The 10,200-nt window shown below is 37.2% G+C and overlaps 1 long non-coding RNA gene across 4 annotated transcripts in view; it reads left to right on the top strand.

The window, feature by feature from the left end:
* LOC136834281 (uncharacterized) overlaps window positions 1-10,200 on the top strand; it is a 174,119-nt gene that overhangs the window by 160,358 nt on the left and 3,561 nt on the right. For 2 of the 4 annotated variants that reach the window (XR_010851715.1, XR_010851714.1), the window contains one exon: window positions 2,397-2,578. This is a non-coding gene — a long non-coding RNA (uncharacterized lncRNA). Of the gene's footprint in view, window positions 1-1,943; window positions 2,095-2,115; window positions 2,257-2,396; window positions 2,579-10,200 lie in introns of those variants that run through there. The other 2 variants (XR_010851716.1, XR_010851717.1) reach the window with 2 other exon arrangements.

Genomic DNA, 10,200 nt, shown 5'->3' on the forward strand with positions numbered 1-10,200 from the left:
GTTGTTGTACTTATTATGAACCAACTGCAAAACTTTGGTACAGCGTCATCGCGTGAAATTTTTCCTCTTCTCCATTTTGTACGAAATTCTGAGTTACTGTTGCACTCTGGTGAGTCCTATTATTCCCTTAGTTGTATCCAGGTCTATTCTTTTGGAAGCCTGAGACTATGCCTTCATTCCATCCTTCAGGTGGGCCCATTTTATCTTAGTTGTGATTTATGGTTTTCTTGAATACATAGTCCTTCTTGAAATGATTGTTTGCTAATTCGGAAAGGCCGGGGAATTCTTGATAATTCAGTGGCCAAAATTGAGTGGTAAAGATTATTTTGTTCTTGCATTTTTATATTTATTCTTGAAGTGATCAATATACTTATATCAAAAGTGCTTTGCATTTTAAAATTTCAGCATATTGAAATGTTCACCTAACGAAGATAACGAAAATTCAATAAATTTTATATTTATCATTAAAAAAAACTAGATGCCAGATACAGAAAATATCGAGAACAAATGTTTTACACAAGAAAGTAAAATACACTAATTGATTCTGATATTTGACAGACGTCTTTAGTAGAGAACTTGAAGAGATTAACAGATGGGACTCCGAAAAGTTTTAAACTTGTTTTATAGAGAACATGATGTAGTTTTGGTGAACTATTACAAATTTCCTGATTTACAGTAGTTTCCTTAGTGAGTTTGCTATAAAATATAGACGTCTGTGTGTACGTATGTTTAATTAGATAACTCAAGTCGCATCAGTAGAAGAGAATAACCACAGGTTATGAGCTGGATTTTTTTTAATGGACCGGTGTTAAAAAGTGAAACCTGCTTTTTTTTAAACAAGGTAGTTTATTAATGTTTACAGTTGGTATATAGACTGGCTTAGCACAAAAGAGTTAGGAGAAATAAACGAACAATATACTGTATTATTAGCACTAACATTTTTCTGCCTGAAATGGAAATTCCGTACATTTTTTTAATATTTTCATTCTTCCCGAATGAGGTGTTTAACCCGCGACACAACAGCCCAGTCTCACTTTTTGCTGTGTTTGGCCTTGAATAATCGTGAATATGAACTTTTAAAAAATCAGTAAATGTGTAAAAAATTCTCGCACTCTACTTAAAATAAAGTCCAACATGCCCGAAGCATAATCAGCAAGGAAACTGATACAATGCACATCATAATGTTAATGTTGTGAATATTTTAAAAGTGCTTAATTTCGTAGTTCACCTAGGAAAGAAATTTAGATTCACCCAAAGCAGCGTTGTCTTCCGGTAGCTAAAGCATTGTTTTCAATTTATTATGCAATCAGTACTTTTGGTTGTCATTAAAATTATACTGAATATTCGTTAATAATGTTAAAGGCAAAGGGCTACTAATCGGTTGAAATGAATTATCAAATCTTTAACTTGAGTTTCCCACTAAATATTTTTGTTCCGTTTTCTTTTATGAAATTTAAGTATAAACTACTATAAACATATTCAGTTGCATTTTGTGATCCAGCAGGTTTCGCTTTTTTCCCCGTTTTCGTTTGTAGTAGTTTTAAAGTATTTAAGTTTGTTGAAATCAAAGGAAGTAAATTAGCTCTTGTTATAAATCAGCGTAATTAACGTCAAAAGCGGCAGTTGATAATATCAATTGATATTATTAGATTTACTTTTCATAAATGATTTTATATTGAGAATATTTACGGAGAATATGTATATAAAATTTTTATATTTTACTGTACTTAGTTGCCCAAATAAAGCAACAGAATTTTATTTAGTTTTTTCGGAGCCAGGTTGTTTACTTAAATAATATAAAAATAAGAGATATATTCATTCCGAATAGAAATTGTATTTTTATTATTTCTGTGAATGAAATAAATTAGAATCAGGCGCCACAATGAGTAGTATAAAAGGTAACATTAATGTTAATAGTAACGGAGACGGAGAAAAGAAATTCCGGTAGGAAAAGCGGGAGAGGTACACCTGTTTTTGACAGCTGATACGAGAAAAAGAAAACCATAGAAATTGCTGGAGAGTTGGTGTGAAAGGGCTTTTTGGATGGAGTGACCTTATGTCCAGGAAACGAGGCAGGGCACGCAAGATAGGGGTGTAAGCAAATGGCATATTGTACGTGGGTGCGTGGAGGACCCTATGAAGTGACTGGTGTTGTAATATGTGCATATCACTGTGCGTCTCGATAACGGCTAGATCGCTTTATTGCTTACCTTGCCTTCATACCAGGCAGTTATTGCCGTGATCCTTCTACCTCATGTAAATAAATCAATAATATTTGTAGGTATATACAGCAGTGTTGATGATGAATTGTCTTCTGGGGTTGGATTATATCCTTTATACAAAAACAATAATATCTGCAAGGCGATAATGTATCTCAAAAGATATTATCTTTACAGTGGCGCCACCTGTCTTCCCAGGACCAAGGACAGGTGACAGGAACAGCAAATTTGTCAGCCTTGGATGCCATTTTACTCTGGTGAACAGCCTGCAGTTGCTGAAGAAATTCGAAGGAAACTGGGAAGTTATAGAAAGGTTAATTAATTGTCTTGTGATTACTATTTTCCAGTTTATGTTAAAGGTAAGAAAATCCATTAACAAAACTGTTTCTTGTAGTTGCATTTCTCATTACAGGTGCATCTAGTAAGAGTAGGTCTGTTCCTTGATGACCCTTAGTCTACCAATAAAACAAATTTGTATCTGTTCAGTAATAAGGGTAGGGCTAGGGTAGGCTAACCTGTCTCAATTTTGACATTAAAATACTTTTTGTAATGGAATTTAATATGGTTTGTAGTAAGCCTTGAGCAGCAAAGTTGCAGGCAAGCCTATCAGTAATAGGCTAAGCAGATTGTAGTGTACGTCATTAACCTAGGTTCAATTTGGAATATGAAGGATTTGCAGGATCAATCAAAGCATTGTAGGCTTATAGGACTGTAAGCTACTCCGAAACTTTTTTTTTTTTTTTTTTTTTTTGAAGTAAAGCGCTATGAATGTCACTGGAGTCGACCATAATTGCCATACCTAGGCCTACTGTATTTTCAGCTGACACATAGGTAATGCATGTTTTGAGCAGTTTTTCCTGTAATGCATTGTTCTGTGTATTATGCAGTATCAGTCTTACCATACAGGCTTAGAACTGGCAGCAGCTTCACATATTGGTGAATTTTTGCGGCATTTTATCTGTCGGATAAAAGTGTTAGTGGAATTTAGTAGCATGGTAGTGTCAAGACTTTGACAAGCTGATCACTCATCATCTCCTTTCCTTAGCTCTTTGATGGCAGCTTACCAGTCTTCAGCCCAGTTTTGCATTAAAAACTATTGCTTACAGCTTATTATCTTTGCTGGGACTAGGCATTGAATAATTTGTTGTTAATTACGTAGTAAAGCTGTACCTGGAACAAGTTTGATAGCAAAGAAAAAGTCCTGAAGTATCAATAGGTTTATACTGTACTATACTATTATCACCAGCTTTATAGAATTGTCAAGTTGGATGAGCTTGTGCATGCCAATTCAAGGGATAGCAAAAAGTTAATAGTAATTTGGTTATATTTTTCCCTCTAAACCATTATCATATTATAGAATTGAAAATTCCTGTTTTAATGTGCTTTTGAATAGCTCTTGTATTCATTTTAGTAGCAAATTGATAGTTGCAGAGATACTGAACCCCCTTTTATCCTATAGGCTAATTTGTGGACCACGGTGGAGAAGCAGTTTTTTTGATGGGGTGAATATGCAAAATGAGTGAATTGCAAAGATGCATTTAACCTAACCCAATCTAGGAGGCCAATTCCTTATATACTTAGGTGGGGGGGTTGCCCCAAGGTCCCCCCACCAAAGCCTAGTTTAGCACACCGTTAATTACAATAATATGTTGAGATGTAATTGAAAATATGTTGAGATGTAATTGACATAACCTAGGTTACCAGGTCTTTACTTTGTACAGTGCCCCTTTAAAAACCTTCAGTAAACCTTACCCTAATCACAGTCAGAACTTGTAAAAGTCCAGTAAAATGGATTGCTAGAAAACTTCCTTGTACAGTATCTCACTTTGGATTTTCCCCCCACCCGAATAGCATGGCGTCCCACTAGGGTCCACGTAGTTTTACAATATTAGAGGGGGCCAATATCTCCTAAAATAGGTCTAGCCTTCTAATTTGCGACTGAAATGGACAAAAGAAACATTCAAAAAATGCACTAAACAAGGGAAAATAATATTTTCAGCCCCAAAGTAAGATTATGATGTACTCTACAGTAAAACATTCATATGTCACTAGTTAAAAAGAGATGTAATTTTCCAAGAAATTTCCCACAGCCAATGTGCTAAAAGCGATTAAGTAGACAGGTTAAAAAGTAGGTACATTTTTAATGTAAACCATATTTGCATTTTAGTTGAAAATATGATTTTCAGAAATGTTGAACGACTCAAGAGCCTCTCAACATTCGATATACATTCCAGTAGCAAATATGAAAAATTTTTAATCGATTTGTATTTTTCATAACTACAAACCTAAGGTCTTTACGTAGGGGAAAAATCTGTAAGCGCTAGCTGGATCTGGTTAAAAATAGGACAAGGGTTGGTGACAATAGGGTGATAGCCAGTGGGGAGAGAGTAGGCAGGGTCTGCCCTCTCTTCCCCCTCTTGTGCCGCTTGACGCACTGTTACTTTCCAGCCCAGCTAATTGAATGGAGGGTGGCATGGGTGGGCCTTTTATGTAAAGACCTTGGCTTTGTAATTATGAAAAATACAAATTGATTAAAAATTTTTTGTTCAATTACAGTATAAACCCTGTCTTTATGTAGGGGAGACTTACTTTTGGTGGGAGGATGAAGTAAGCCTCAGAACCGAATGGAGGTTCAGCTCACTTCCTGGTCAGTTGTTCGAGCACAGGAAGGAGTTGTATGACTTACCCTGGCTGGGGGATACTTCACCCCCATGAACCCCCCTCCTTTACCTACCTAACCTGGGGGCCTCTAGGGGAGTTGTCAGTGCATGTCATGCAGTTCACTGTAGGCATTACTTAATGTGCTTTGCAGTGTCCCTTCAGACCCTAGCTGCAACCCCTTTCATTCGTTTTACTATAGTACCCCTCTTCATATTCTCTTTCTTCCATTGTACTTTCCACAATCTAGCAATTTTTTTTATAGTGCAACTGCGAGGTTTTCCCCCCTGCTGCACCTTTAAAACCTTTCTACTATCAATTTCCTTTATGGCACTGAATGACCTCATAGGTCTCAGCACTTTTCCTAACCTAGGGGACTGTAAATTAAAATAAATAGTAAGGTTATAACTTGATGTAAGTGATTCTGGGTCCTTGCCTAACATAACCTAGGTCACCTGGCCCCTACTTCCCTAGTGCATGGTTTCATTTTGAAAATGTTCAGTAAGCCTTAAGTTCATCAGAATCAAAACTATCATTTTTGTCATGGGGATGTTAAGATACATCTTTCTATTTACTTTTATATTTTCACCATCTAAAAGCCTTTGTCCCCTACTGTGGTCCCTAGTAATTGAAAGATATAAGGGAGGGCTAGTGTCTCTGAAAGTGCTAATTTGATACTGGAATGGACATTAAGACTGTTCAAAACATACATTTAAAAATTTTTTTATGAAACTTTGAAATACAGCCAATATAATAATTGGAAAAAGTTACACTATGGCACCAAAGGAGCCATGACCGAGAACTGAAGCCTGTTTTTCAAGGAAGGCCTGAGTTCCTAAATCCCACATGATTGGGGAAACTTGGAACAAGGAACCAATAGGGTTTGAGCACTTGTTTGTTTGTGTACATTTCCAGAAGAAAATAACAGGTGGCATTCAAAATATGCCAGATATCCTTACCCACAATGCATCAGGAGAAAAAATAAAACCTGATTGGGAGCCCCAATCAATTGAATGTCATGGCATGAATGAAGAACCTAGAAAAAATTCAAGTGGGTAACACTATTAATTGGGGATTATCTCTATAACAGTAAGTTTGTGATAGATTTTTGTATGCTTTTCATATTACTGTACACATATAAGGGAGATTTTAAAACAAAGGCCCCTTCCAAAAAAACTGATCAAGAGCTGATATTACCAAAGTAAAAAAAATACCAAAATTATTGTTGGAGTGAAGCTAACCCCCAAAAAAGACACTTCCATGTTTATCATTGATTTTTTGTCTGGTTTTTTCTCAACTAGGCAATATTTGTAAGAAAGTCACTTTACATTTCTCATTTCTAAGTTTTGTGGACTTGATATCCGAACTCACAACTGGTCCCTAGATTTGTCAGGGCCCCTAATTTATCTTGGCCTCCCCACCAGTCTTTGTCATTTTTCTCCTATTTTTATTTCCATTAGTGACATGCTCTCCTTATCACAAATCCCAAGCCATTTCAGTCTTTGAGATCTTGATCTGCATTCTATCCTCTAAACCTCTTAATCATTATTAACCCGGTATGCATCCACCGTTATCAAGTCCAGAGTAAACTCATGCTAAGAAAAGAGGGGTTGATTGAGGCAGTTTGAGTAACTTCAGAACTACTTGTTTTATACAAAGAGACTCAAGGATTGCCACCTGCTGGATATTAGAAGCCCTCGACAGAATTTTAAATTGATTAGTATAATCAAAACTTATTTTGCATTTTTTCACATGCTCTTGAATAGTGTATTGGAAAATTCTGGATTAGACAACTGGACACTAGTAAGGCAGTTATCACCTGTGTGACATTTGATGTGAACTTTTAGTAACATCTGAGAGGCACTGACATAATGTATTTCCTGACTACATCGAGGGGCAAGAAAATAAATATACCGTTATTACACTGAAACATTTATTTCTAAATCTGCCAACAAAAAATACATAGGTAAAAAGTACATACATTTTATATCAACGGAAACTGTCTGGCAATTTCTGCTATTATTTCACGAAATGGCACGTTTAAATGAAGCTTTTGTTGTTATTGCTGCTGCTGCTATTGAAGCTGTTACCGAGGTAGAAGCAAACCATTTTGGCATGCAAATTTGGAAGCCTGCTCTTCTGTTGAAATTAGAGCACAAAATTCGAAATTATTTGGGTTTTGTAAAGCCATAGTGCATCTACTTTTGGGATCCAGCTGACTTGTTCTTATTTTATTTGAGTTCAGTATTTTTGTTGTGTAAACAGTCATAAAACAGGTAGTTCCAAAGTTAAACACTCAAAATGCCTCCACCCCTCTTTTCTTAGCATGAGTTTACCCTGGACTTTGACAAAGATGTTTACATACCAGGTTAATTCCCCTCTAATCTTAGCTTCCTTTCTCACCAGTACCTTTTAGCAATGAATCTTAATATATTGAGATCTAACCCCTTCAAAATCACTTCTAAGCTTCATTTTATTGCTACATATACATACAGAAATAAAAGCCTTAGACATACAGTACATATGTTTCTGCACTCTGCACTGCATACTAATATGATGCTCTTAAAGTAATCTAGCAATCACTTTCTACTTTATTCAGGCCTCATGTGATACACTGTCAGTATTACTTAAGGTTCTTTGCAGTGTTCCTTCGGCCCCTAGCTGCAAGCTCCCAGAGGGGCCTCATGTGATACACTGTCAGTATTACTTAAGGTTCTTTGCAGTGTTCCTTCGGCCCCTAGCTGCAAGCTCCCAGAGGGGGTTAGTGCCATCACTGCACATCACATGGTGCACTGTCAGCATTACTTGTGGAATGGAATGGAATATAAAGTTTAGGCCAAAAGCCAAGCACTGGGACCTATGAGGTCATTCAGTGCTGGAAAGTAAATTGAGAGGAGGTAGGTTTGAAAGGTTTAACAAGAGGAAAACCTCGCAGTTGCACCATGAAATAATTGTTAGAAGAGTGTGGATAGCAAGATGGAAGAAAGATAATATGAATGGAGGTAGAGTAAAACGAATGAAAGGGGTTGCAGCTAGGGGCTGAAGGGACACTGCAAGAACCTTTATTAATGCCTACAGTGCATCCTACAGGGAGCATTACTTATGGTTCTTTACGGTGTCCCTTCAGCTGCTAGCTGCAACCTGTGCTATTCCTTTTTACTGTACCTCTATTCATATTCTCTTCTCTTCCATTCTACCTTCCACCCTCACTTAACATTTGTTTCATAGTGCAATTATGAGGTGTTACTCCTGTTACACCTGTAAACCTTTTTACTCTCAGTTGCCCTTTCAGGACAGAGTGATCTAATGGGTCCCAGTGCTTGGCCATTAACCTAAATTTCATATTCCATTCCTAGCTGCAGTATCCTATCATTCCTTTTTATTGTACCTCTGTTCATATTTTTTTCTTCCATCTTATTTCCTACCCTTTCCTAATCATTATTTTCTAGTGTGACTGCAAGGTTTTCCTCCTGTTAATCCATAAATCCTTTTTACACTCAAATTTCCCTTTCACCGCTGAATGACCTTGTAGGTCTGAGGGCTTGGCCTTTGGCCCAAATTTTATATTCCCTTCAATTTTATTCAAGCTCTTGTTAATAGTTCAGCTCAACAAACGCTGTGATAAACTATATTGGGACAAGGATAAAGTAGTTGAAAAGATTTTGTTAATTAATGCCAGTGGTCACTTCCAACTTCATGGTCTTAGTCTAATGGTAACCACTTTGCTATTACTGCACATATCCTGCTATATTCAACACTGGTTTCTTTGCATAAACCTTGTGCTATTATTTAGCATGGTCTCTCCAAGAATATAATTAATGAAAGATGGTTACACAAGAATGAAACTTACATAAAGGTCTATGGTATTATCTATGGAAATTAGGCAAAAAACTCAGGAAGTGAGACAGTAACAGCCATTCAGTGTTCAGACATTGTAAAGAGGAAGTTGAGTGGTTGGGCAGGAAAACAGATTAAGAAAATAAGATCTCTAAAGGTGAAAGAGAAAAACCCCTCTGTACCCACAGTTGTACAGAGAAGTAATAGCGGTGTTGGATAGCAAGATGGAAGAAAGGAAGCATGAATGGAGGTAAAGTAACAGGCTAAAAAGTGGGTGCAGCCAAGGGCCAAAGGGATGCTGCAAATATCCTTTAGTAATAACAATAGTTCTATAGATGGTGTCCCCAATGGGGGTTTCATCCATGGCCTATCATCCTAAAATGTTTTTATCTTGTTACTCAGTGGTTAGCATTATTGTGCATTGTATAGATATATCAGTTACAAACTAGGTTAGCTTTCAAGGGCCCAGGCATGATTGATATTATTATACTAAATAAACATGGTGGGTCAGTTATGAAATTGTATTCTAATTGCTTATTTTATATTTGTTAAGTAACTACAGAGCTTTCTGACAATGTAGCAATGAGTGATGTACCCAAGTTAACAAGAAGCAAAGTTAGACTGACATCTCCAGCATCCTGCTTTACCAAGTGGAAAAGACATACTTTAGCTTTAAAAATATATAAACAACTTAGATTGGGTCCGCAACATTTTCAGTATTGACCATCCTATGCTAGAGTCCCCTTCACCACCCTTTATAATAATAAAGCAGCTTCAGGTTTCAAGACATACAAGTTCCTACTAGCCAAATCCTTCAACTCTGTGCATAGGGATGTCATGCTGCACATGGCTGGTTGCAGCTCCAGATGTGGATATGAAAATATCACCACCAGCCTCTGCTGGATCAGAAGTTTTATGGCATCCAATAAGGCTTTTATACAGTTTGCTGTTTTTTGCTGGCAATGGAAAAAAGTGCAAAGGAAGCTCAGCTTACTTCAGAACCGAGGAACAAGGTCAGAATTGCCCTGTCTGGTCATTGAGATGTTTATTTGGACAGAGAGGCACAATTTTGCCATCATAATTTGGTTCATTCCAGGAGTGCATAACATGGCAGACACACTCAGCGGGGCACACCAAAAGTTGTCACAGCAGAATGGTCCCTTCACTTGGATGTTTGCAAGGCACTGTGGCAGGAGGGAATCATTTGCCATGTTAAATGCTATACATCTCTGAAAGTGGAAGCCATGCTTCTGACATGGGACAGCTCGGATGCCTAGGCATTTTCTTCCTTCAGTCAGTTGAGGCAGTTACCAGCAAAGTTCAAAGCCCTGGTGAAATGCCCAATTTTGGTCATTGCATCTATTTTTGCTATGCAGATCCTCCTCCACCAAAACAAACTCTCAGGCAAAATGGGTTAGATCTGTGGTTAGGCATAACCAGCAAAGTTTGTGTCCCCTTGAAGTTGCTCTTCTGGTCTTAGACTTTA

This window comes from Macrobrachium rosenbergii, chromosome 53, assembly GCF_040412425.1.
Source record: "Macrobrachium rosenbergii isolate ZJJX-2024 chromosome 53, ASM4041242v1, whole genome shotgun sequence".
Classification (NCBI taxonomy): domain Eukaryota; kingdom Metazoa; phylum Arthropoda; class Malacostraca; order Decapoda; family Palaemonidae; genus Macrobrachium; species Macrobrachium rosenbergii.